The sequence below is a fragment of the Nycticebus coucang genome, chromosome 10 (genome assembly GCF_027406575.1).
Source record: "Nycticebus coucang isolate mNycCou1 chromosome 10, mNycCou1.pri, whole genome shotgun sequence".
Taxonomy (NCBI): Eukaryota; Metazoa; Chordata; class Mammalia; order Primates; family Lorisidae; genus Nycticebus; species Nycticebus coucang.
In genome coordinates this window covers 1873812-1901405 of record NC_069789.1, presented here as the reverse complement: position 1 = coordinate 1901405, position 27594 = coordinate 1873812, and the positions used below count along the sequence as shown (strand labels likewise).

The 27594-nt window shown below is 38.6% G+C and overlaps 1 pseudogene; it reads left to right on the top strand.

The window, feature by feature from the left end:
• The first annotated feature begins 171 nt into the window (after positions 1–171).
• On the top strand, positions 172–27594 carry LOC128595687 (heat shock cognate 71 kDa protein-like; annotated as a pseudogene).

Genomic DNA, 27594 nt, shown 5'->3' with positions numbered 1-27594 from the left:
GCAGGAAAGGAAGGAGCACTTGACAAAATTGGAGCTTCACAATTCATAGGTAGATTGAAGAATGTTAGACGGGGGTTTGGAAATTTTATTTTAAAATTTATAAAAAGGTACTTGTAAGAAATGACTGCCACTAAGTCCTATTTATCACGGTATACAGTATAATGAACCATTATGGGGAATCTGTCACCGTTCAGGTATCAACATGTCCTCACTGGTCATTTATATTTCAAAGATGTTCGGAGAGGTAACAGAATCATATTGAAGACAACTGAAAAAATAAATTAGGTCTGAATACTATTGAACTGTTTTACCGAAGAACTCAGCTATAATTTCTTCAAATGAAACATAATACAGCATATTCAGTAAGGAACATGTTTCCTTTATTCCAGCCTGAGACAAAAATAAACCCTCTATTTGTTTTATACAATAAATATTTTGTAACAATAGGAGTATTCTTTTAAATCTGGACTGAAATAAAATGTGTTTTTTAGCTAAGGAAATGTATATTCCAAACCTTCAAAATTATCAAGCAATCTTTCTTTTTCTAAAATTAAAATTAGCTTCATCTTGTTAACTAGTAATTGGAAAAATAAAGCTTATGTACACTGTCACAACAGTTATTCAAGAACCCAGGAATCCAGAAAGTTCACAAAACAGCTGGGTCTCTCTATTTACAAAATAATTTTTAAAGCCTTCATTTTTGATAGGGAAAGTTATATGAAAATTTCATGTTTTCCTGCCAAACTTATATAAAATGATATTTAGAAGTAAATGACTTTTGAAGCAAAATACCCTCGCATCAGGTGAATTTTATTAATACCACTTATTTCTAGTAATGCTAATTCTGCTAATAAAGCAAAAGTAAAATAGTTTATTCAAAATTTGAATATCTCTGTTCTGTGAGTTCAACACTGACTTAGCTATGCAGTCGAATAAAAAATAATAAATATGAAATACAAGGCTGGGTTAAGAAGCATACAAACTTATTGTCGATTTAGATGTGTAAAGAATGGAATAGATAAAATATTATCACTTTATGTAAGTTGAATAGTACTGGCTATAAGTGACAAAAGAGTTTGGAGAAATAGAATAGTTATCAGAGGAATGGTTAAGAGAGGAAAGATTTATCTTCAGAAAGGTGGAATTGGGGTAAGACTATATTCCAAGTAAACGATGAAAAGTTAGAAGCCAAGAAGACAGAACCGAACTTCTTACTAAATGTGTGTGGTAGAATCAGATAGTCAACTTAACCGAAGAGCTGAACATTGATATTTTGACGATATGGTTGCATAACAAGCACTTTTCAGAATATTAGTGAAATAATTTAGATGGCTTATGGTGAGAATATTTTTTAAATTATTTCTTTCTTAAAGTGGTCATTATACTTTATTGTGATTATCTGTTTAATTATCTGGCTTCATGTGAAAAATATTATAAGCCCCTTGGTTTCATGTGAGAATGTAGACTCCTTGAATAAAGGGACTGGGCATGTCTACTTCTCTGCACAGTTATTAGAATCTGCCATTCCCCTTGGTACAGAGTAAGGAAACGTCCTGTGTGAAATCTATTAGGACTATGATTAGGCATGCACAGTGTTTAAAGTAGAGCTAACAGACAAATTCAAGTAAACATTATGGTGTAGAGGGGACCAACACAGGAATAGGAAGTTTATTTATTTATTTTAAGACAGAGTCTCATTAGGTCACCCTCGGGAGAGTGCTGTAGTGTCGTGGCTCACAGCAACCTCAAACTCTGGGGCTTAAGAGATTCTTTTGCCTCAGCCTCCCGAATAGCTGAAACTACAGGCCTCCACCACAATGCCCGGCTATTTTTAGAGACAGCGTCTCACTCTTGCTCAGGCAGGTCTTGAACCCATGAGCTCAGGTAATCCACCTGCCTCGGCCTCCCAGAATGCTAGGATTATAGGCGTGAGCCACTGCGCCTGGCCTAAGAAACATATTTAGAAATATGTTAGTGTAATAAAATTCTAAAGCAGTCAATGTCAGAACTAGTATGGTGGTTACAAGCAAGGAAATAGGGAAAAAAGACAAAAAAAAAAAAAAATCATTCCAAAGAAAAGACAATTGGTTAGGTTTGGTACTGAAATATGTAGAGACAAGCAAAACAGTATGTCAGCTCTTAGGGTTAAGTCCAAGTTAGTGCTGTGTGAGAATGTTCCAGAGAGGCCTTTTATAAGCAAACGTGGTCACTGTGGTTATATCCTGAAAGATGACGGATAGAGACCGGACTCAGTAATGCCCACGTGGATGGATAAAAGTGACTTCAGGTGAAGCACAGTGGTGGCTAAGGACAAGATGTGTTGGGAGAGGGTGATTATGGTCTACCCCACACACACTTTTCTTTCCATTTTCTTTTGTTAAGTCCTGACTTAATTTTATTATCAGAAGGCCACGTGACTGAGGGAACCCCGAGCCCCTTCTCAAGCAGGCAGTGAATTTTGACTGGTTGTGAACCGCCAGCCTTTGTCAGTGACACGTGACCTGGGACACAGTTCTTGTTGCAAGATAAGAGTGGAAACTTGAGAGCATGGAGTTGCTGAGACACATCTTCCATACTTACAAGACAGACTTGGAAATGGCTTCTCCTTTTATGCATGTCCTTGAAATTTTTCCGACTGACCCCAAGAACTGCTTATATAATCACCGTGATGATTGATCAGGACACTTAATAGTCATAATAAGGATTCTGCACTGTGTCTGGCAGAGTGGAGAGGGGCTCTGGGGATAGGGCGTGTCTTTGAGACACTGATTCCATCTCTGAGCCTCTTGTTGGTCAGCTTATACTTTTACTTCACTTGCAAGCCTTTTGGTGTTGGATTTTTGGTGCCACTATAAATACACTAACTGAAAATCTGAAAAAAGATGATTTTAATTAGAGAATGCAGCTTATATAGTCAAAATGTATTAAAAATGTTAAATGCATATTGGATTTTGATACACACACATTCCATGCCTTGAAGATTGGGCTTTGAAAAAGTTAGGAAAATCTGAGTGTGTGCATACAGATTGAATAAAACGTAACAGGTTTTGAGTGAAACCATTCATCACCAATAGAAAAAGAGAAATTGAGTAGGGTAAAAAGGTATAGAGTCAATTTGTGAATCTAGTTTCTATTGAATAGAAATAAAAACATAGTAAGAAATACACTTTTTGCTTATTTACTGAAAGGCACAAATATATATTTGATCTGAATTGGTTATAAGAATATTGATCACTTATTATTATTGGTTATAAGACTATTGCTCACTTATTATTTATTGATGCTGTTGAGTTATGTACAAATACTAAAAGGCTTTTACATTTGCCTTCTAATTTGAAGGAATTTAATAAAAAATGTTTTAAGAATCAGCGTGTTTGCTTCAAATGTATGAGTCTATTAAATACCAAATAAGGCCTAGTTTATTATAAACAAAGTAAAACTGTATTTATACAACTTAATAAACTGCTATGCTATATCTTCACTTAATAATTTCATCCAGAAATCACATGAACATTCCATGTAACACACATGCACACACGTACATAGGCACAGAATCACATACAAAAAAAAAAAAAAAACAAAGCTGTCGGATAAGTAATGGAGATCTGTTTACCTTTCTATGAAGCAATGTCTAAATTTGTGATAACCTTAAGGAATGTTTAATACAACTGGAAAGCTATTTTGTAGATCTAATAAACATCAGACATGACAAAATGCATGTGTTAGGACCAGGATGGGAAGGCAGTGTGGGTAAGATGAGGGTGTCAAAGGACATAGCAAAGACCAACGCTAGGGAGACAGGGATTATGTTACATTTCAAATCTCCCAGGACAATTCCATAAATAAATAAGTAAATATATATATATATATATATATATATGAACTGTATGTTTGCCAAAAGATCGAGGCTAGAATGAAAATCATAAGTTTATATGATACAAAAGAAAAATAGTTATCAGAAGTCTTTTTACAAATATTTTCTAAGATGAAGGTGCCAAATTTTTAGTTTTAAAATCGAGCAAAACACACACATGTTAGAGAGTGGATGTAACTATCTGTATTTTATTTATTTACTGCATATTTATTTACTTTTTTTCTTACTGATATATATTAGATGTAGAATGGGGGGGTACATGGAATATTTTGATACTATGATATAAGGTATAAAGATCAAATCTGAGGGGCGGCACCTGTGGCTCAGTGAGAAGGGCGCCGGCCCCATATACTGAGGGTGGTGGGTTCAAACTTGGCCCCGGCCAAACTGCAACAAAAAAAAAATAGCAGGGCGTTGTGGCGGGCGTCTGTAGTCCTAGCTACTTGGAGGCTGAGGCAAGAGAATCGCCTAAGCCCAGGAGTTGGAGGTTGCTGTGAGCTGTGTGAGACCACGGCACCCTACCCAGGGCGACAAAGTGAGACTCTGTCTCCACAAAAAAAAAAAAAATCTGGGAAATTGGGAGAGCCACCACCTTAATTATGTATCCTTTGTTTATAGTAGGACATTCAAACTCTTGTTTTCTACCAATTTTGTAATGTGAAATAGATTATTGTTAACTATCACCACCCTACTGGTCTATGGAACACTAGGTCTAATTTTCCTGTCTAACTATATATTTGTATCCATTAACCATCCCCACTTTATTCTCCCTTCCCCAGCCCCACTCTCCAGACTCTGATAACCACCAGTTGACTCTCTATCTTCATGAAATCCCCTCCTTAGCTCCCACGTCTGAGTGAGAACATGCACCATCGGTTCATCCATGTTGCTGAGGAGAGAATGCCATTATTTTTATGCCTGGATAACGTTCTAATGTGTACATATACCACAGTTTCTTTATCCAGGGATGGGCACAATTCTATCAAATATATTTAGACAGATAAGAAGAGAATGTCAGCTGACTTCCAAAATTCCAGAAAACTGAAGAAGAGAGGGCTTGCCTTGGAGGACAGGCTTTGTAAAGGAAATATTTCTCCCCATTCTCTCAAGTGCTATTCATTTTGGAAACCATATTTTTAGCAAGATTTTCTTGGAAAAATTCCTAAGAGTTTTTAAATTTTTTTCTAATATTCTCAGACACATTCACTGAGAAAAAGGGAGAGGTATCTCCTAACAAAGTATTTTCTGTAACTCTATAAAAAGATAAAATAATTACCTAATAGAGCATGAAATACTAATTTGCTATATTGGGTTTAGAAGATTCTAGTGCATAGAGGGATATAGAACAGCAAACGTTTTAAAATAATTTTGTAGTGTCCAGTGTAATTGAATCAAGCAGTTTGATTTCTAGGACAGAAAAATTTCTGTTTTCATTGAGATATGGAGTATCTATGCATTTTTCTAATTAAATTTAAATCATTTTAAACTCTCCACGTACTAGTATGTATTAACAGTAAAGCAGCAATTTGATATTCCTTTTAATGTGAGACATTTCGACACACACATTCTTGTACTATTCCTGTGCTATTTCTGGCTCTGTTTATTGTAACTATTGCTTACCAGATTAATCTGCTAATGCTATACATAACATTTACTAATTAACTTACTGAAAATGATTAGAAAAATGACCCATCAATACTCAATTTCATTATCATACAAAATTTTCCCAACAAAACCTAAGACTATGGTGAGACTAATAATGCACCTTACCATACTAAAAATAATTGATTTTTATGGTATAGAACAAATATTTGACGAAAGCAAAAACAGTTACGAATACTCAAACGTTCAAACAGATAGTGAAAAGAGCCATCATTTTTTTTTTGGTATAGATGTTTTTCTCTATTATTAAAGACTCGCCTAATTTCCTTCCTTCTTTTTCTTCCTCCCTCTTTCATGATTATTGTTAACTATCATGACCCTACTGGTCTATGGAACACTAGGTCTAATTTTCCTGTCTAACTATATATTTGTATCCATTAACCATCCCCACTTTATTCTCCCTTCCCCAGCCCCACTTCCCAGACTCTGATAACCACCAGTTGACTCTCTATCTTCATGAAATCCCCTCCTTAGCTCCCACGTCTGAGTGAGAACATGCACCATCGGTTCATCCATGTTGCTGAGAAGGAGAGGATGCCATTTATTTTTATGCCTGGATAATGTTCTAATGTGTATATATACCACAGTTTCTTTATCCAGGGATGGGCACAATTATATCAAATATATTTAGACAGATAGGAAGAGAATGCTCAGCTGACTTCCAAAATTCCAGAAAACTAAAGAAGAGAGGGCTTCTCTTTCTCTCTTTCTTCCTTCCCTTTCCCTCCCTCTCTCCCTCTCTTTCTTTCTTCCTTCCTTCCTTCCTTCCTTCCTTCCTTCCTTCCTTCCTTCCTTCCTTCCTTCCTTCCTTCCTTCCTTTTTTTCTTTCTTTCTTTCTTTCTTTCTTTCTTTCTTTCTTTCTTTCTTTCTTTCTTTCTTTCTTTCTTTCTTTCTTTCTTTCTTTCTTTCTTTCTTTCTTTCACTCTATGGGTAGAGTGTCATGCGTCATAACTCACAGCAAGCTCAAGTTCTTGGGATCAGCCATCTCTTGCCTCAGCCTCCAGACTAGCTGGGACTATAAACACCCACCACAAGGCCCGGCTAGTTTTTCAAAAGAGCCACCATAATGAGCCTCAGCTAAATAACTCCTAGGGTGGTAATTCCTAAAGATGTCATTCCTTCTGTTACCTAGAAGTTTGTAAGACTGAACAGCCACAAGAACAAGAAAGGGGAGACAGACAACTGCTTCCAATCAAATAAAGTAGTAACAGGGATATTTCACTGCTAAGGTGGAGATAAACACCTAGCGGGACAGGATGAGAAGGAAGTCAGGGAAGGATCTTTTTTTAATTATCAAAAATAAAAGTTCTCCCAATATGTTCCAGTCACTGAATGCCAACTATTTATATGGCATGTCAAATCAATCAACTCTCACTTCTTTTTTTTAACAATGTTTGAAATCTCAAAATATTAAGAAGATACGAGTGTTTTCGTTGTGTAGAGATCTTGTGTAATGCTGTAAAGTCTGGGCTTTTAGCATGCCGCTCACCAGAACAGTGTTACTGTACCTAAAATATTTCATCCCACACCCACCTCACCCTCCTTCTTTACTGGCTTTGTGCCCCTGTGACCCATCTATTAACTCCCACTTATCAATGGGAACATGTGGTGTTTAGTTTTCCAGTCCTGAGATGCTTCACTTCGGATAAAGATCTCCAATCCCATCCTAGTTGCTGCAAAAGACATTATTTTATTCCTTTTTAATGGCTGAGTAATTCTCCACCTCATACTACATCTTCTCTATCGCTCCTGAGCTGAAGGACATAGTCCACGTCTTTGCAACTGGCTCTCACTTCTTCTGTCCCTTGGTCTTATATTCATGGGACATTCCTAGGGATTTCAACTTTGTCAAAATCTGTTCACTCTTTTATTTTACAGTAATTTACTAACATTTAGTACAGTCGAGGAGAATGGAAAGAAAGACACTCTGTTGTTACTACACAATTGATGTATAAAATCCTGTGTTATCATGTTAAATAAGCAGAAGCTTTTAGCCTGAGACTTCCTCTATATTTTGAGATCCTACGTAAAAAATCACTACCTGCGTTTATGTAAATAGATGAAACCTGACTTGGGAGTATATTTTTTGGTAACAAATAACTAGATTTCAGGTAGTCATAACTGTGAACTGCTAAAACCATTGATATGCTTGGGGTCAATCACGAGAATCACGGAGCTTGAATTAGGACCACAAATAAACATTCATAAATGTCGTGCATATCTACTCAAAGGAAAAGAAATCATTTTTATCAGTCAGACACCTCCATGTGAATGATCCTGCAGCACAATTCACAATTGCAAAGTTGTGGAGGAATCAGCCCAAGTGCCCATCCATTCATGAGTGGGTTAATAAAATGTGATACATGTATCCTATGGAGTCCTGCTCACCCAAGAAAAAAGATAGAGTAAGACTTTGGGCAACAATTTTGATGGAACTGGAGACCATTATTCTAAGTGAAGTATCTAGAGAATGAAAACCAAACTCCCCGTGGACTCACTGTTAAACTGGAGCTAACCCGTCAGCCCACGTGAGACAGGGCAAAGTAAAACTTGGTGGAAATCAAAAGAGGGAAGGGGGTGGGGGGGAGGGCAAAATCCTACCTGAAAGGTACAGAGAAGCTTATCTGCATGGACACACTCGTAACCCTGACTCAATTGCAACAAAATTGATAACAGGTCACCAAAAATATTTGTACACCAAAAATATTTGTACACAAAATATTTCAATCATATTTTGAAACAAAAAAATAAACAAGGTATATAAGATCTTAGGATTATGTCTTTTTTCCAATTACATATGTGAACCTCAAAATCTGTTCACTCAGATTATGAGTACAACCTCCATTGCTGAGCACCTCCCTACATTGACCACCACCTTAAGCTGACCTAATTTTCACAGACTGGACATGCACCACATGTACGTATCAGTCCAACAGGCTTCATTCCGGTGTTGACCACCTCCATATGTTGACCAGTTTGTGACACTCCCTTGAGTGGTCGACTTACTGTACTAGAATGTGGAATTTATACTTATATGTTTCTGGGAAAAAAAATTGAAAACATAGGGGGAAGGGGGAAAGGGAGGGAAGGGAGGGAGGAGGTGGGTAGAGGCAAGGGGATTGGTGGGATTACACCAGCGGTGCATCTTACAAGGGTATATGTGAAACTTGGTAAATGTGGAATGTAAGTGTCTTGGCACAGTAACTGAGAGAATGCCAGGAAGGCCATGTTAACCAGTGTGATGAAAGTGTGTCAAACGGTCTGTGAAGCTAGTGAATAATGCCCCATGATCATATCAATGTACACAGCTATGATTTAATAAAAAAAAAAAAGAAAAGAAAAAAGAAACAATAAAAAAAAGAAAAGTTTTCATGTGCTGAATGTTCTTTCTGATAAAAAATTGTATTGCCTCTGACATTTCATTTCTTCTCTCTGAAAGGACATTCAATTCCTTTCTTTTAGTGTGGCGTGTTGCAACATTTCCAGGCTGGAAGTGGTTAGCTGAGCTGCCTAGAGTCTCCCTTCTGCCTTAGTGGCAAATTATATTCCTGTCTGAGACTTCCCCAATACTAAGGAAAGGATGCTTTCTTGCTAAATATGCAAAAAAATAGCACTAATGATCCAAAGCATGGCTTACCGCCTGCAAAATATACAAGACAAAATTACAGAAAGTATAAAACTCATTTTCAGCAAGAAAACAAGATACTAATAAAAGTCTGAAGACCAAACTGCTTCAGTGTATGGCATCATTAAAGGTAATACCCATGGATGCAAAATCACTTACTTTAAATTATTTTAGTAGCAGGTTGATGGCTATTCCCTTAACCTGTGGTTTCATAATGAAGCTCTTCTCACTCTTAAAATAATCTTAAACCCATAACCACATCTGCAGGTTATAACAATTGAAAGGTAAGATAAGAACATTCCTGGGATAATGGCTCTTTAATTGAGGTATTCTGCCATTCAATACCTATTACTGGGCAATGGGGCTTTACAAATCTCCTAGAAGAAAATGAGTCATTTCAGGACAATAAAATTATGTATTTGATGGGTCTTATCAATATTAATATAATGGGTTTTAAAAATAAACATTCAATTAGTACTATATCCATAGAAGTAAAATAGTCTTTGTTAACTGAGCAACATTTGTATTTTGAGGTTACTTATATATGACAATTCTTAAACATTTCAGATCTATATGAAGGTCTGGCTTAGTGACTTATAACTAAAATTGATCAGATCCCAGAGTTTTTCAACCTGTTCAGTCTCGTGGCACACTTGAACCCATAGTTAAAGGTCCATGTGGCACATTTAAATTATATTGATCAAGAAAAAGAGCAAAAAGTAGAATATACTCACTGTGCTTTGAACTTCCTTCAAAAATTGTTTATTTATTTATTTAGAAAGTCTCGCTCTGTCACCCTGGGTAGAGTGCTGTGGTGTGAGAGCTCACAGCAACCTCAAACACTTGGGCTCAAGTGATCCTCTTGCCTCAGCCTCCCAAGTGGCTGGGACTACAGGTGCTGTTACAATACCAGGCTAATTGTTTTTGTTTTTATTAAAGACAGGGTCTGGCCCTTGTTCAGAACTGAGCTCTCAAATTCCTAAGCTCAAGCAATCCCACCCACCTCAGCCTTCCAGAGTGATAGGATTACAGGTGTGAGCCACTGATCCTGGCCTAGAAAATAATTTAATTAATGATCTTTAAAAATGTTTGCAGCACACTTAAGATCCTCTCATGGCACACCAGTGTCCTGGGCCTATCAGCTGATCATCACTGGATCAGATAGAAACACAGACAGACCATTTCAAACGAATCTCCAAGTATAAATTGTTTACAGCATCTTCTGCTTTTCCGAATCTGAGGTAAGCAGGAAAATTAATTCCCACCCTCAAAAAAAAAAAAAAAATCCACATTTTGATTCCTCAATCCTAAGGGACTTCAAAAATGTGATTAAGGATCTTAGAATGGGGGGGTCACTCAAGATGAGCTGTTTGAGCCTAACGTGTTCCCAGGGAAGCAGAAATGTCAGAGAAAGTGTGACTTCAGAACCAGAGATTGGAGTGACGGGGGTGTCCTAAGGTAAGGAATGCAGGCAGCCTCCGGTAACCTGTTACAAAAGTAACAGGGAACCGTCACGAAATTTCAATAGCAGAGTAAGAGGTCTGACAACTAAGTTCATGAACTCATCCTAGAAAAATTGCTATGTAGCGCTTTGCTGAAAATCACCACCAGTGCCAGGTGGCCAAGGGGAGTATGGAAGGTGACAGAGTGACACACAACAGGCCCAGTGAGCTCACATAGCCCCACGCTGAGCTGTATGGTGGCCAAGGGGAGTATGGAAGGTGACAGAGTGACACACAACAGGCCCAGTGAGCTCACATAGCCCCACGCTGAGCTGTATGGTGGCCAAGGGGAGTATGGAAGGTGACAGAGTGACACACAACAGGCCCAGTGAGCTCACAGAGCCCTACGCTGAGCTGTGAAAAGCTCATTTATTCTATTAAAGAGGACTTTTTTTTCTTCTGAAACCTGTACGCCTGTACACTGTAGGAGCAGCAATTCTAGATAATAATCCCCACTGTCTTCCTAACATGCCTGGGGAAAGCTCTGAGACCAGGACTGGGGAACTTAGCTCAGGTGGGGACAAAAAGGAGGATCTGAACAATGAGCAGAAATGTTAACGGTGGGAGCTAAGACTGGTGATATTGGGGGTTTTCTACATGTTCTCAGTAATTCTTTCTTTCTCTTTCTTTTTCTTGCAGTTGTCATCGTTGTTTAACAGGCCTGGGCTGGGTTCAAACCCACCAGCCTCGGTGAACATGGTCCATGCTGTAATCACTGTGCTATGGGCACCAAGCCTCACTCATGGTTCTTGGATCACAACAGTGCACCAGCTGACACGGTGAGGGAGTTTTTAGCCAGTAAACAAGTAACTGTTTGGAACACCCTCCCTATCCACCCGACATGTCCCCCGGTGGCTTTTTTCTTTAGCCAAGCATAAGGGAAATATTGAAAGGAAGATATTTTAATGGCACTCAGGACATCGAAGGTAATAAATGATGGCTTTGATGGCCTTTTCAGAGAAAGTGTTCCAAAATTCCTTTTAAGGGTGGACTAGGTGCCTATCTTCCCAAGTGGAGTACTTCAAAGGTGACCAAAGTGATATTCAGCAAGGAGGTATGTAGCACTTTTTCTAGGATGAGTTCATGAACTTAATTGCTAGAACCCCTTACTTATTGTTTTAAAAGCCTCAGTCATAAAAAAAGACCTGTGTTGACTGGATCACAGGTAGGTTTTTCTGATGATATACATTCCTTGCCTCAAGATTCCTTTACAAAGCTTAATGAGACTACGAATTACTGTTTGCTAGTTGATATGATTTGAAAGTATGTTTTAGGTATAAGAATAAATAGCATAATGCTTAAAATTGGAGGTAAGTTTCAAAGAAAATGTTTTCTAACATCGCACAAAAAGCAATGCAAAGCTGAGGTCTTCGATAGACCCCACTTGCACCCTATTTTCTGCCTAGAAGTACTTTCCACACCAATTGATGGAGAGATACCATACAAATAGAAAAAAGCAGACTTGCTAAACAGATAAAACAGACACTGGATTTTAGGTCTGCTGAAGCGATTGGAATTTGTACCGCAGGGTAACAAAGGTGGAAAGTGCCCAGATAAGGTTTCTGAGAAAGATGCAGGAGTTTGCTCTTGGGTCTTTGGCCATATTCTACTGGGCATGTGCTGGGAGCCTTGGAGAGGATCCTGAACTGGGTGGAAATTCCAGAACCCACATAGTTCTAGAACACTGAGGATTTCTACTCAGCCACAGTACAGACACCATTAAGTATGTCCGATTTCGGGCGGCACCTGTGGCTCAGTCGGTAAGGCGCCGGCCCCATATACCGAGGGTGACGGGTTCAAACCCAGCCCCGGCCAAAGGGCAACCAAAAAATAGCCGGGTGTTGTGGCGGGCGCCTGTAGTCCCAGCTACTCAGGAGGCTGAGGCAAGAGAATCGCTTAAGCCCAGGAGTTGGAGGTTGCTGTGAGCTGTGTGAGGCCACGGCACTCTACCAAGGGCCATAGAGTGAGACTCTGTCTCTACAAAAAAAAAAAGAAAAAAGTATGTCCTATTTCATTAAGGACTAAGTTTGCAGCTAATATCTCTGACGTTTCACTTTTGTTCTGAAGGTGCATCCTCATCTTTCAAAAGTTTTTGAGAACAGTTTTGGTAAAATGATGGGTCAGTCAGAAATTCACGTAGGTTTTGAGTATGAGTTCTGTGGTGGGAGCAACCTAGCACAGACAGCTTCAAATATCAGTGAAGTGTTGGGGAGGATGTGACTAATGAAGACATAGGACTTCTCTGTGGTTTGGGAAGTTGCATTCTGGTGATTTTAATCTTGAAAATGAGGCATGTGGGTGACCTGAGACCAAGGAAGGTAAGGATGAGCTGAAAGCTATAGTCACAGCAAATCCATCTCATTCTATGTGTGAATTAGCAGCAAAATATAACATTACTACGCCAATAATATTGGATCATTTGAAACAAACTGGCAAAGTAACAGAGCTAAAGAGATGGGTTCCACATAAATTAAACAAGTGTCAAAAGACAAATTGTAAGTTTGCCTCTCATGGCTGTCACGACATAAAGCCACACCATTTCTACACCGTATTGTTACATGTGATGAAAAATGGGTTCTTTTTGGCAACTGCAAGCATTTGACACAATGGTTGTTTAAAGATGAAGTGTTGTTAAAGATAAAGTTAAACATGGTTTAAAACCGACTATTCATCAGAAAAAGCTAATGGTGTGTGTTTGGTGGTCCAGCACCAGTAAAAATCACTATAGTTCCGTGAAACCTGGTCAGCTAACTATAGCAGATGGCTACCGCATCCATCTGGATAACATGAGGAGGTTGCTTGCGATTAAGCAGCCAAGATTGGTCGGTAGAGACAGGCCAAGCTTCTTGCAAGAAAACATGTCTCATGAGCAACACTGCTCAGACTACCAGGGCTGGACCTGGAAACTGTCACCCACCCTACTCAACCAGATCTTGCACCAACTCACTACCACTTCTTCTAGACTTTGGGTCACTTCTTGCGAGAAAAAATATTCAATACTTAATAAGTTGTGGAAAACATCTCTCATGATTTCATCAGCACTCACCCTCCAAGATTCTTCACTGCTGGCACAAACAAGCTCCCATTAAGATGACAAAATTGTTGACCCTTATCATGAACGTACAGAAGCCTGAAGGTACTTAACATATAATAACACCCAATACCACACATGTGTGCCCCACCGTGGGCCAGCTGTTTGCTACAATCCTTCTGAACCCTAAACAGGTAAAAAAAAAATCATCAATAAGGGCGGAGCCTGTGACTCAAAAGGGTAGGGTGCAGCCCCATATGCCGAAGGTGGTGGGTTCAAACCTGGCCCAAAAACTGCAAAAAATAAAAAAAATTAAAAACTATCATCAATAACAATTTTGCAATATATGCAGGCATGTGTCTTTTTATATCTTCCATAATAGTTAGAGGTTTTCCATGTGGAAATACTATATATTTCTGAAGAATTATGTCTACGTATTTCATATTTTGTGTTGTCATGTTAACTTTCACTCTCTAATTGTGAAGGGTACACAAGGGGTATTTGTATATTGAACCTTAATCCAATAAATAAATAAATAAATAAATAAATAAATAAAATAGAAACAAAAAATATGGTGAAACTGTGTTGATAGTTTTGGGTGCATACTTCGATTAATTGTACTGTTTCTTGTTTGAGATGTGATAAATTAAGCTTTTAAATAGAAAACAACATTTCAAATTTAATCCCCTAAACACTTTACTTAAATTCCTGAATATTCAGTTGAGAAACTAGAATGGTCACGTATTTGAAGTAGACTATTTAGAAGTAATATTATACACTCATATTAACACAATAATATAGAAGTAATGACTTTCAAAACCTGAAAGTAAGCTCCAGGGGTACCACCCTGAGCCTCTAGTAAATCAACTATAGTGATACCACACTGAGCCTCTAGTAAATCAGCTAACTGCCAGATTTTACTCAAAACTCTTCGGAGAAAGGTAATTCAATCCAGATGCTCAAAATTTGACAGCACTATAACCACAATAAACTAGACATTACATAAAAGCATAAAACTCTTAACCATAAACAGCAGGAAATAAATCTAGATTAAAAAATGGGGAACTACAGAGATAACAGAAATATTAGAATTAGCAGACAAGGTTTGTAAAAAATCTATTATAAATGTGCTAAAGTGTTCAAAGTAAAAATAATTCACATAAATGAGAAAAAATATGAGCAAGTTAAATTAAAAATGGAAACTAAAAGAGACTGAACTAAAATTCATATCCTGAAAATAAAATATCTGTAATGAAAATTCACTGAGTTGACATACTGAAAATTAACCCTGTGTAGAAAATCTAAGTAAACCTGAGTTGGCGAGAGAAATTATAAAAATTTGAATGCAGAGAAAAAAACAAATGATTTAAATAAAAAAAGCAAAAACAACAACAACAAAAATGAGCTGAGAGATCATACAGATTGAGTATAGTTAATCCAAAATTCTCGGTACCAGAACTGCTTTAGATTTTGTGATTTTTTTCAGATTTTGAAATATTTGCATATACGTAAGAAATAAGTTGGGGATAGGACCCTTGTCAGGGCATGACATTTTTTAATGTTTCACAGACACTTTACACACACAGCCAGAAAGTAATTTTATGTAATAATTTAAATAATTTTGTGCACAAAACACATTTCAACTGTGGGTGTGGCGTAAGATCAAGTAGGGAATTTTCCACTTGTCACATCCCATCAGTGCTCAAAAGTTTTGAATTTTGGAGCATTTCAGATTTTTAGTTTTTGAATTAGGGCTACTTCACCTAGATCCAAATATTTCAAATATCAAAGCATCTCCATAAAGGAAGTGTGAGAGAAGTTGCAGAAAAAAATGCATGAATAAATTATTTTCCAGATTTGTTTTACTGAAAAATAATAACTCACAGATAAAAATTGATCAATATAAAAATTGATTAATACAGATAAGAACTGATCAAAATAAATACAAATGAGATCATGCCAACGTTTGTTTTAGTTACATTGGGGGATACTGCGAATGGACAGGTGATCTAAAAAGTAGCCAGAATTACCATGAAAGGAATGTCTGCTATTTTCTCATTAGGAAAAAAAAATGGAATAATATATTAAAAAGAAAGATAAAAAGTTGTCAACCTACAATGCAAATCGTTAGCCTTCAAAACTGATGGTGAAATAAAAATATTGCAGCCGAATAAAGCTGAGACAGTTCATCAGTAGCAAATTTGCACTCCCAGATATGTAAAGAAAAAATTTCAAGCTGAACGGAAATGATAAATATAGACAGACAGTTGGATAGATATAAAGAGTAAAAAGCACCATAAATGGGAAATACAACTTGTGGGAAAATATAAAAATAACATTTATTAAAAAAAAAAATCTTTTTGAGACAGAGTCTCACTTCGTCACACTCGGTAGAGTGCTTGGTGTCACAGATCACGGCAACCTCAAACTCTTGGGCTCCAGAAATCCCCTTCCCTCAGACTCCCAAGTGGCTGGGTCTACAGGCCCCCACCACAATGCCCAGCTAATTTTTTATTTAATTTTTCCTTTTATTAAGTCATATACACACAGATCATGAATACATTTATGCATATGTGGGGTACAATGTGTTTTTTTTTTTTTTTAATTGTTGGAGATTCATTGAGGGTACAATAAGCCAGGTTACACTGATTGCAATTGTTAGGTAAAGTCCCTCTTGCAATCATGTTTTGCCCCCATAAAGTGTGACACACACCAAGGCCCCACCCCCCTCCATCCTTCCCTCTTTCTGTTTCCCCCCCCATAACCATAATTGTCATTAATTGTCCTCATATCAAAATTGAGTACATAGGATTCATGCTTCTCCATTCTTGTGATGCTTTACTAAGAATAATGTCTTCCACGTCCATCCAGGTTAATACAAAGGATGTAAAGTCTCCATTTTTTTTTTTAATGGCTGAATAGTATTCCATGGTATACATATAACACAGCTTGTTAATCCATTCCTGGGTTGGTGGGCATTTAGGCTATTTCCACATTTTGGCGATTGTAAATTGAGCTGCAATAAACAGTCTAGTACAAGTGTCCTTATGATAAAAGGATTTCTTTCCTTCTGGGTAGATGCCCAGTAATGGGATTGCAGGATCAAATGGGAGGTCTAGCTTGAGTGCTTTGAGGTTTCTCCATACTTCCTTCCAGAAAGGTTGTACTAGTTGGCAGTCCCACCAGCAGTGTAAAAGTGTTCCCTTCTCTCCACATCCACGCCAGCATCTACAGTTTTGAGATTTTGTGATGTGGGCCATTCTCACTGGGGTTAGATGATATCTCAGGGTTGTTTTGATTTGCATTTCTCTAATATATAGAGATGATGAACATTTTTTCATGTGTTTGTTAGCCATTCGTCTGTCGTCTTTGGAGAAAGTTCTATTCATGTCTCTTGCCCATTGATATAAGGGATTGTTGGCTTTTTTCATGTGGATTAATTTGAGTTCTCTATAGATCCTAGTTATCAAGCTTTTGTCTGATTGAAAATATGCAAATATCCTTTCCCATTGTGTAGGTTGTCTCTTTGCTTTGGTTATTGTCTCCTTAGCTGTACAGAAGCTTTTCAGTTTAATGAAGTCCCATTTGTTTATTTTTGTTGTTGTTGCAATTGCCATGGCAGTCTTCTTCATGAAGTCTTTCCCTAGGCCAATATCTTCCAGTGTTATTCCTATGCTTTCTTGGAGGATTTTTATTGTTTCATGCCTTAAATTTAAGTCCTTTATCCATCTTGAATCAATTTTTGTGAGTGGGGAAAGGTGTGGGTCCAGTTTCAGTCTTTTACATGTAGACATCCAGTTCTCCCAACACCATTTATTGAATAGGGAGTCTTTCCCCCAAGGTATGTTCTTGTTTGGTTTATTAAAGATTAGGTGGTTGTAAAATGTTAGTTTCATTTCTTGGTTTTCAATTCGATTCCAAGTGTCTATGTCTCTGTTTTTGTGCCAGTACCATGCTGTCTTGAGCACTATGGCTTTGTAGTACAGACTAAAATCCGTATGCTGATGCCCCCAGCTTTATTTTTGTTACAGAGAACTGCCTTAGCTATACGGGTTTTTTTCCGGTTCCATACAAAACGCAGAATCATTTTTTCCAAATCTTGAAAGTACGATGTTGGTATTTTGATAGTGGCATTGAATAGGTAGATTGCTTTGGGAAGTATAGACATTTTAACAATGTTGATTCTTCCCATCCATGAGCATGATATGTTCTTCCATTTGTTAATATCCTCTGCTAATTCCTTTCTGAGGATTTCATAGTTTTCTTTATAGAGGTCCTTCACCTCCTTCGTTAGGTATATTCCTAGGTATTTCATTTTCTTTGAAACTATGGTGAAGGGAGTTGTGACCTTAATTAGCTTCTCATCTTGACTGTTATTGGTGTACACAAAGGCTACTGACTTGTGGACATTGATTTTATATCCTGAAACATTACTGTATTTTTTGATGACTTATAGGAGTCTTGTGGTTGAGTCTTTGGGGTTCTCTAAGAATAAGATCATGTCGTCAGCAAAGAGGGAGAGTTTGACCTCCTCTGCTCCCATTTGGATTCCCTTTATTTCCTTGTCTTGCCTAATTGTATTGGCTAGAACTTCCAGCACTATGTTGAATAGTAAAGGTGACAGAGGACAACCTTGTCTGGTTCCAGTTCTAAGAGGAAAAGCTTTGAGTTTTACTCCATTCAGTAAAATATTGGCTGTGGGTTTGTCATAGATAGCTTCAATCAGTTTTAGAAACATGCCACCTATGCCTATACTCTTCAGTTTTCTAATTAGAAAAGGATGCTGGATTTTATCAAATGCTTTTTCTGCATCTATTGAGAGGATCATGTGATCTTTATTTTTGCCTCTGTTAATATGGTGGATAACGTTTATGGACTTGCGTATGTTAAACCAGCCTTGCATCCCTGGGATGAAGCCTACTTGATCATGATGAATGACTTTTTTGATAATAAGCTGTAATCTATTGGCTAGGATTTTGTTGAGAATTTTTGCATCTATGTTCATGAGTGAGATTGGTCTGAAATTCTGTTTGGGTCTTTTCCTGGTTTTGGTATCAGGGTGATGTTTGCTTCATAGAATGTGCTGGGGAAGATTCCTTCTTCCTCAATTTTTTGGAATAATTTCTGCAGTACAGGAATAAGCTCTTCCTTGAAGGTTTGATAGAATTCTGGAGTGAAGCCATCTGGACCAGGGCATTTTTTGGTTGGAAGATTTTTTATTGTTTCCTTGATCTCAGTGCTTGAAATTGGTCTGTTCAGGAGCTCTATTTCTTCCTGGCTAAGTCTAGGGAGAGGGTGTCATTCCAAATATTGATCCATTTCCTTCACATTGTCAAATTTCTGGGCATAGAGTTCTGGTAGTATTCAGAGATGATCTCTTGTATCTCTGTGGATCAGTTGTTATTTCCCCTTTATCATTTCTGATGGAGGTTACTAGAGATTTTACTTTTCTATTCCTCGTTAGTCTGGCCAATGTTTTATCTATTTTATTTATTTTTTCAAAAAACCAACTCCTTGTTTCATTAATTTTCTGAATGATTCTTTTGTTTTCAATTTCATTGATCTCTGATTTGATTTTGGATATTTCTTTTTTTCTACTGAGTTTAGGCTTAGATTGTTCTTTTTCCAATTCCATAAGATCTCTTGTGAGATTTTTGATGAGCTCTCTTTCTGTTTTTCGAATGTAGGCATCTAAAGCGATGAATTTTCCTCTCAAAACTGCTTTTGCAGTATCCCACAGGTTTTGGTAGCTTGTGTCTTCATTGTCGTTATGCTCAAGGAAGTTAATGATTTCCTGTTTTATTTCTTCCTGCACCCATCTGGTATTCAACAGAAGATGGTTTAATTTCCATGCCTTTGGAGCATTTTTGTTAGAGTTGAGTTCCACCTTTAGTGCCTTATGGTCTGAGAAGATACAAGGTAAAATTTCAATTCTTTTGATTCTGTTGATATTTGTTTTGTGTCCCAGGATATGATCAATTTTGGAGAATGTTCCATGGGGTGATGAGAAGAATGTATATTCTTTATCTTTGGGATGGAGTGTTCTATATGCGTCTATCAAGCACAGTTGTTCTAGGGTCTCATTTAAGTCTCTTATATCCTTGTTTAATTTCTGTTTAGAGGATCTGTCCAGCTCTGTAAGAGGAGTGTTAAGGTCCCCTGTTATTATGGTATTATCAGATATCATATTGCTCAGACTGAGTAAGGTCTGTTTCAAGAATCTGGGAGCATTTAAATTGGGTGCATAGATATTTAGAATTGAAATGTCTTCTTGTTGTATTTTTCCCGTGACCAATATAAAGTGACCATCTTTGTCTTTTTTGACTTTAGTTGCTTTAAATCCACAGGTATCTGAAAATAAGATTGCAACTCCTCTTTTCTTCTGAATTCCATTTGCCTGAAAAATTGTCTTCCAATCCTTGACTGGGAGCTTTAATTTGTCTTTTGAAGCCAGGTGTGTTTCTTGCAGACAGCAAATGGATGGCTTGTGTTTTTTAATCCAGTCAACCAATGTATGTCTCTTCAGTGGGGAATTCAAGCCATTAACATTTATTGAGATAATTGATAAGTGTGGTAGTATTCTATTCATCTTATTTTGTGAGAGTCCATTGCTTAGTTTTATCTTTTGCATCAGTGTGGAGGTTTGGTTCTGTTCTTTAATTTCTGAGTTCTTACTTTGCTGCTGATCCATTGTGGTGGTCAGTGTGCAGAACAGGTTGAAGTATTTCCTGTAGAGCTGGCCTTGTTGTGGCGAATTTCCTCAATGTTTGTATATACGTAAATGATTTGATTTCTCCATCAATTTTGAAGCTTAGCTTAGCAGGGTACAGAATTCTGCCCTGGAAATTGTTCTGTTTAAGTAGATTAAAGGTAGATGACCATTGTCTTCTTGCTTGGAAAGTTTCATTAGAGAAGTCTGCGGTCAATCTGATGGATTTTCCCCTGTAGGTCAACTGGCGCTTACTCCTAGCAGCTTGCAGAATCTTTTCTTTTGTCTTGACTTTGGATAGGTTCATCACAATGTGTCTTGGAGAAGCTCGGTTAGAGTTGAGGCGACCTGGGGTCCGATAGCCCTCTGAAAGCAGTGTGTCAGAATCTTTGGTGATATTTGGGAAATTTTCTTTTATAATATTCTCTAGTATGGCTTCCATTCCTCTGGAGCATTCTTCTTCCCCTTCTGGGATTCTTATAACTCATATGTTGGAATGCTTCATAAAGTCCCATAATTCTGACAGTGAACGTTCTGCTTTCTCTCTCTTCTTTTCTGCCTCTTTTAATATCTGAGTTATCTCAAAAACTTTGTCTTCTACCTCTGAAATTCTTTCTTCTGCATGATCTAACCTGTTGCTGATACTTTCCATTGCATCTTTAAGTTCCCTGATTGACTGTTTCAGTTCCTTCAGCTCTGCTATATCCTTTTTATATTCTTCATATCGTTCATCTCTTATTTGATTCTGTTTTTGGATTTCCTTTTGATTATTTTCCACTTTATTAGCAATTTCCTTCATTGTTTCCATTATTTCTTTCATTGTTTTCAACATGTGTATTCTAAATTCTCTTTCTGTCTTTCCTAACATTTCTGTATAGGTGGAATCCTCTGCAGTAGCTACCTCATGGTCCCTTGGTGGGGTTGTTCTGGACTAGTTCTTCATGTTGCCTGGAGTTTTCTGCTGATTCTTCCTCATGGGTTATTTCTTTTATCTGTTTTCTTGCCCTAATTTTCCTTTCTCTTCCTATTGCTCTTCAAGTTCTCGTGCCTGTGGACTAAGGGTTACAGGACCAGAAGGGTGAGAAGGGATGAGAAGAGCAAAAAAGGGATGAAAGAAAGGAGGACCGAGTGATAAGAAAAATAGAGAAAGGAGAGGGGGTGGGTAAAAGGAATATTGACAAAAAGAAGAGAGGCACAGAAAGAGGGAGACAGAGCAATATATGTGTACAGTAGGGTAGTTTGATACAACCTTAAAAAAAAAAAACACCTTCTGGGGGTGCCCAGTGGGGTGGTTCCCTTGAGGTCAGCAGGTCTTTGCTAACCTGATCAGACACAGTACCCCACCTCCACCAAGTAGAGGGGAAAGACAAAAATGCTGTAAATCAAACCAAAACAATCAAACAGAAAACTTTACGGGATAAAATTGGCTGGAAAAAAAAAAAATAGCGGTAGAAACACTAATAAAAATGAAGTTCTAATTATTGAAATAGGCAGCAATGGGAAATTATAATTAAACTAGAGAAATTGAGAAAGAAAAAGGATCTGTATGGAAAAGGTTGAACTTAAAAAACAAAACAACAATCCACAACATCAAAATAAACAAAAAAAACAACCAAACCAAAAAAAAAAAAAAAAAAAAAAAACACAACCAAAAACAAAGCAGTATGTATATGTTATTGAATATTGTCTGGGCAACACGTGGTCTTCTGGGGTATGAGATGTTAATCACAGTTCTGATACCACTGGAGGCTGCTAGTTTCTCAAACCCCAGCAGGTAGACACCCTAAATCTCTCTTCAGACCACTTAAAAGGCACTTTGAACTTGTTCACTTACTGAGCAGAAGCTTTCTCAGGGAAGTGCTTGTTGCTGGAATCACTGCTGAAGTGGCTATCCACTTACCCTGTGTGTCAAAACTGGTCTCCCTCTGCCCCCGAGGGTTAGGGCTGCAAGGCGGCTCAGACCCCACCCTTAGGCTACTTGGTCACTGGGTTACCAGCTCCCACCCAATTCCAGCTCTGTGACCCTGAGGGCGGAGCTTGCCGGGGCAGATCCCTCACAATGTCTGCCTGTGACCCAGAGCCCAACACTATTAGCTCCGTCTGGCTCAGCGGCTCAGAGTGGGGCCCTAGACAAAGGCCAAAGTTCTCCACACTCCCACTCAGGCTCTCCCCAAGGCAGTTCAGCTGAGTGCCAAGTCCAAAGACACCAAAACAGTTCACAGGTAAGGCCTTTCTGGTTTGCAGTCTCGCTGCTACTGAACTTACCGGTGCGGGCGGGTTTAGACGGATTGAACACACGTGACCACTTGCCGGTTTTCCACTGTTTTAGTCCTCCTCTTGGGGTCCAGAAGTCTCTCGCTGACTCCCTGTATCCTCTCAGGGGTGATGATAGGCAGATCCCAGCAGCCAGAGATGCCTGGAGTCCTATATCCCCAGACTCACGGTGCCCAGATGCAAGGAAGCTGTTACTCGGCTGCACCTGCGGTGCATCTTACAAGGGTATAGGTGAAAGTTAGTAAATGTGGAATGTAAATGTCTTAACACAATAACTAAGAAAATGCCAGGAAGGCTATGTTAACCAGTGTGATGAAAATGTGTCAGTCTATAACACCAGTGTATGGTGCCCCATGGTCGCATTAATGTACACAGCTATGATTTAATAATAATAAAAATAAATAAATAAAAATAAAGTCAGATATTTTGGGACTGTATTATTTATAAAATGGCAGATTGAAAATTTTGTTCTCTAGAAAAGAATCATTCATGAGTTTAATATTATTTCAATGGCAATACCCACACAGGCTCTCATGCTGAGAAGCTAGAAACTCAAGTCAGTTTTAGGAAGAGGAATTTCTCCTGTTCTGGCCTCTCCTCCTTGGCAGAGTATGGGTAGAAAATTCCCAGGTCCAAGTCTCTGCCTCCTCATCTTCCCACTTTCACATAAGGGATGTTTCAACAAGTACAACTGTGCTCCAGGACTCACAGTAACACCGGCTTTTGTAGACTGGTGTGTGGGCCGTATTACGGATCTGCTTTCAATACAAGGACACAGGGAAGTCAGAAGAAAAGGATAAAAAAATTGTATCATGCAAACACTAATTGTGTGGCACCTTAAGTGACTGTATTAACGGCAAACAAAAATAGACATCCCAAATCCCCCCAGAACGGCACCAATTTTGCAGGAAGCACGACACTCAAAGATTGCAGCTTTAGGTAGGAACACTCAGTGTCTAGACAGAAAGGGAATCTGAAGCTTTGGATAACACACGTTTTGGTATAATGCTGTTTGATATTCTGAGTCGAAGTATAAACACCACTGAGATTTCAGGACGTGGCTGGCAGGATGTGTGACGGCTGCCATAAGTTAGTATTGACAATTTTAAGTGCTTCATGGAAATAGTTCTGGTAGAATTTGATGTCTCCAGAGGTTTTTTTTTTTTTTTGCAGTGAATTACAGCCTTGGGTTAAGCACAAAAAATCTCAGGGTTCTACAAAGTGTACAACACTATTGCTACTAGATAGTCAATCTATTTTTTCATTTTTGTGATAATCTTATAAATTCACATGAAGTGCTATAAGCAAAAACTATTAGTGAAATGACCTAAACAAACCAACACGCTTTTCTTTCTGTTTTCTATTCCTGTGGTGAAACTCGAGCAGTAATGCGATATTGATGCTCTAATCACGGCTGCTACTCAATCACTTAATTTGCCTGTATTTGAAACCTGTTTGTTATTTTCCCTAGCTTTTTAGCACTGCTGTGCTAATTAAATCCAAAATGTAAGCCTCAATCTGCATTGACCTATGTGATCAGCACTAAAATCATACTACTGAAAATATTTTAAAAGTCAGGTTGCTTCATGCATAAACATCTATTTTTACTTACTGCCATTTTAGAAAATGAGCTTTTTGATCACTGTGATATTTCCCCACAGTACACTCAGTACAAAAAGCATGCAGAAAATTTATTATCTGTTCAGGGACAAGTATTTTCAATAAAAAGCATTGGTAAAAAATAAGATCGCAGTAGTTGCTGTGTCTATGAATAATTATCAAGGAACATTTCAGTAATGGAGGTAGTACATTATATTACAAGTTCACGTTCGCAATGTTTGAGCAACAATGATAATTGCCGTTTGATATTCTTCTTGTTTCTTTTCTTCTTTTTTTAATAAAGAACCATAACATGTCTAACTTATATGCCCTCAAGTAATTAAAAAGGTAATAATGTAAGGCTGTAATTAAAACACCATAAAGTGCAGCCTTCCAAACAAACAAATGTCAACGTTTTATTAGGCAGTTTTGTAAAGAATATAAATGTCTTCGGATCATTATCACAAATGCCAGTCCAGGTCGAGTCAATATGTAAACAAGACCATGAGTCTCTGTAGGGTGCTGAGTGCACTGATGCCCATCGAGGCCTAAATATTAAAGAAGTATAAATAGAAACTGATGAGTTTCACATATTACTGGAAGCAATTCCAAGCCTTTGCAAAAATAAGATGAAATTTCTTTCAAGGAAGTTATCAGGCAGCAGGGCATAGTTAAAACTCATCAGCCTGTTCAATCATAGGCATCGTAATACGTTCCTTAATTTACTCTAAGAAGGATTTTTGCTGAATTCACATGTTTCCAGATAGTTTCAAGGGCTCTAATGAGAGTCAAACCCCATCTTGGATAAATTATCCCTTCCAAATATTTTTTTTCTGCTCCCTTAGTGTAATTTTTTAGGTCAAATTACCAAGTTGGGGTTTTCAGACAGTGAGAAACAGATCCAGTGGCTGAAGAAAGTGGGTTATTTACTTGAAGTGATTTCCACAGTAAATGGGATTCCTTGAAAATGGTTTAAATTAGTGAAAATGAACCAGTAGGAAATTGGGGAGTAGTGATTAGGTTAGGCTGAATCTATGGAAAACAAAAAACTATGCGTTTAAATGACTCTCTTACAAATGATCTGTTAATTATGAAAGTATAAGAAATAGGTAAAACGGGAATATTAATTTTAAAGGTAAAAGTATGTCATGCACAGAAACCCTTCAACTCCCTTAGTTGCAAATGACAAACTCAATTTCGGCAGATTTTAGCTAAAGGGATATATTTGAAATACAATGGGAAATAACTTGATATAACTTACAGAACCAGAATGGTCCATTTGATTGTCAACTATAAATGAAAACGAGCTTTAAAAGGCAAGCTTTTCTCCCTGATGAATAAATAAAATGCCTCACTGAGGTCTGGCGGCTCCTGCGTCTTCTGTGCGTCCTTCACAGCCTGAGCCAGCTCTGTGAGTAACAGAGTCTCAGGAACCTGCAGTTGGTGTTGATCTTGGTACCACTTACTCTTGTGGGGGTGTCTCCAGAAGTCAAGATAATTGCAATAATCAAGGAAACTGAACCACTCCAAGCTAGGTTGCCTTTGCTGATGCCAAACAAATGATTGGGGATGCTGCAAAAAATCAAGTTGCAATGAACCCCATGCACACAGTTTTAGATGTTCAGATGCCAAGTGTCTGATCGGATGCAGGTTTGATGAGGATGGTGTCCAGTCTGATAGGAAGCGTTGGCCCTGCCAGGTGGTGAACGACGCTGGCAGGCCCAAGTTCCAAGCAGAATACAAAGATTTCTGCTCAGAGGAAGCGTTGCCCATGGTTCTGACAAAGATGAGGGAAACTGCAGAAGCCTGCCTTGAAAAGACTGTTACCAGTGCTGTGGTCACAGTTCCGGCTGACATCAGCGATTCTCAGCGTCAGGCCACCAAAGACGCTGGAACCACTGCTGGTCTCAGAGTTCTCAGGATGGTAAACAGGCCAACTGCTGCTGTCTTTGCTTATGGCTCAGACAAAAAGGTTGGAGCCGAAAGAAATGTGCTGAACTTTGACCTTGACTGACACCCTGGAGGTGTCAGTCATCCCTGTTGAGGATGGAGTCTTTGAGGTCAAATCTACAGTTGGAGACACTCACTTGGGTGGAGAAGACTTTGGCAACCAAATGGTCAACCATTTTACCTTTTATTGCTAAGTTTGAGTGCAAACAAGGGTGTCCGTGAGGATAAGACAGCTGTCCTGCGCCTCCGTACTGCTTGCCAACGTGCTGAGCGTACTCTGTCTTCCAGCACCCAGGCCAGTATTGAGATTCATTCCCTTTATGAAGGAATCAACTTCTCTACTTCCATTACCCCTGTCTGATTTGAAGAACTGAATGCGGATCTGTTCCGTGGCACCCTGGACCCTGTAGTGAAAACCCTTCAAGATGCAAAACTTGACAAGCCACAGATTCGTGGCATTATCCTGGCTGCTGGTTCTACCCATATTCCAAAGACTCAGAAGCTTCTCCAAGACTTCATCAGTGCAAAATAACTGAATAAGAGCATCCACCCTGATGAGGCTGTGGCTTGCGGTGCAGCTGTCCAGGCGGCCATCCTGTCTGGTAACAAATCTGAGAATGTTCAAGATTTGCTACTATTGGATGTCACTCCTCTTTCTCTCGGTCTTGAAACTGCTGGTGGAGTTATGACTGTGCTCAGTGAGCCCACTACTCCCATGCTTACTAAGCAGACACAGACCTTCACAGATAGGACATTTTACCCATCCAAAAATATGGGTAGAACCAGCATCCAGGTTTATGAAGGTGAGTGGGCCATTACTGAGGATGACTACTTGCTTGGCAAGTTTGTACCTCCTGCCCCTGTGGCGTTCCTCAGACTGATGCCAACGGCATTCTCAATGTCTCTGCTGTGGAGAGGAGTACAGGACAAGAGAATAAGATGACCATCACTAAGGACAAGGGACGTTTGAGCAAGGAAGACATTGAATGTCTGGTGCAGGGAGCTGAGAAGTACAAGGCTGAACATGAGAAGCAGAGGGACAAGGTTTCATCAAGAATTCATGAGTCCTGTGCTCGCTTGCAGCATGAAAGCAACTGTTGAAGATGAGGAAGTTCAAGGCAAGATCAACAATAAGGACAAAGAGAAGATTCCTGACCTGTGTAATGAGATTAGCAACTGGCTTGATAAGAACCAGACAGCGGAGAAGGAAGAAACTGAACATCAGCATACAGAGCTGGAAAAAGTCTGCAGCCCCATCATTACCAAGTTGTGCCAGAGTGTGGGAGAAACGCCTGGGGGCCTCCCTGGTGGTGGCGTCCTCCTTCTGGTGGTGCTTCCTCCAGCCCCACCATCGAAGAGGTTGATTAA